The sequence below is a fragment of the Mastomys coucha genome, unplaced genomic scaffold (assembly GCF_008632895.1).
Source record: "Mastomys coucha isolate ucsf_1 unplaced genomic scaffold, UCSF_Mcou_1 pScaffold6, whole genome shotgun sequence".
Lineage (NCBI taxonomy): Eukaryota > Metazoa > Chordata > Mammalia > Rodentia > Muridae > Mastomys > Mastomys coucha.
This window is the reverse complement of record NW_022196912.1, coordinates 14,167,870-14,169,317: the sequence shown is the minus strand read 5'-3', so window position 1 is coordinate 14,169,317 and position 1,448 is coordinate 14,167,870. Positions and strand designations below refer to the sequence as shown.

The window sequence follows — 1,448 nt, the reverse complement described above, 5'->3', positions numbered from 1 at the left end:
GAAGGAGTACAAAGGATGGTTTCTAACTACAGACCCAGTCTCTGCCAAGTGAGTATGCATCTTACTTTTCTGACAATCCTATGTCCAGGTCCCAGAGACCCATGAGAAGGCAGACCAAAGAAAGTCTGGTTATTCACACAATAATTGCTTTTGAGCCTGACTGCTGTTCTAACTAGGGAATGTGGTAGTAAACCAGACACAGTTAGAGTAATAGAAAATAGAGCTGGGCAGTGGTGGCGCATGCCTTTGATTCCAGCACTTGGGGGCAGACGCAGGCAGATTTCTGAGTTCGAGGCCAGCCTGGTCTACAGTGTGAGTTCCAGGACAGCTAGGGATATATAAAGAAACCCTGTCTCTAAAAACCAAAAAAGAAAATAGAAATCCCCCCTCTTCTAATTCTCCTTTCAGAGGGTCTGATGTAGCCCAGGCTGGCCTTATCTGGCTGTATAGTTGAAGAATTATTAAACTTTTGATTCATCTGCTTCTACGTCCTGAATGATAGGACACCATACTCAACTTTTTTTTTTTTTTAAATCTCATATAACTCAGACTGGCCTCACATTCATTATGTAGCTGAGGATAAACACAAATCCTTGATCCTCCTATCTCCACCATATCCATGTAATAGGCCACTGTATCCAATTGTGAGAACCACAAAAAGTAACAAGATACATAGATATCAAGGGGAAAAATGCCCATACCATTTATTGGCAAATTCTATACTTTATTGAAATACTAAGTATTTTTTAAACTTTATTTATTGTATTTATATGAGTACACTGTTGCGCTCTTCAGATACACCAGAGAGAGCATTGGATCCCATTACAGATGGTTGTGAGTCACCTTGTGGTTGCTAGGAATTGAACTCAGGATCTCTGGAAGAGTAGTCAGTGCTTTTAACCTCAGAGCCATCTCTCTAGCCCTAGTACTAAGTATTTATAATCTTACTAAATGTTTCTAGCACTGTGGAGGATTCTATAATAGCCCTCTCCCAGGCTCTGCATTTATCGTGAAATGGCCTCGGACTCACCATCCTCTTACTCTAACCTTATGGGCACTGTGATGCTAATATAATTTTGATATCAAAAGTTGAAGACAGGATTTAAAAGAGAAAGCTATTAAACTAGTTCCACTTATGATTACAAACACCCAAATCTTCAATAAGATACATAGTCTCCTACAAGCAGACTTTGTTTTCAAAATCCAAAAAAGAATTTCACTTCTGTGCTACTCTTTCAAAAGTCTAATAATTCTTGCCGTATTTATGAGAAAGTTCCACAAGACCAGAAATTGAGACACTCTACAAAACATCTTACAACTCACAAGATTATAGGAAGTAGGATCTTGGTTGGATCCTAGAACAGAAAAAAAGGCAGTCACTGGGAAACTCATAAAGCTAAATAACATCTGTGGCTTAGTTAATGTGAACTCTTAGTTTTGACAAAAAT

The 1,448-nt window shown here is 38.7% G+C and overlaps 1 long non-coding RNA gene across 1 annotated transcript in view; it reads left to right on the top strand.

Annotated features, from left to right (window-relative positions):
* LOC116080778 overlaps positions 1-1,448 on the top strand; it is a 17,529-nt gene continuing 16,081 nt past the window's right edge. Inside the window, exon 1 of the long non-coding RNA XR_004114600.1 lies at positions 1-48. This is a non-coding gene — a long non-coding RNA (uncharacterized LOC116080778). The remainder of the gene's footprint in view (positions 49-1,448) is intronic.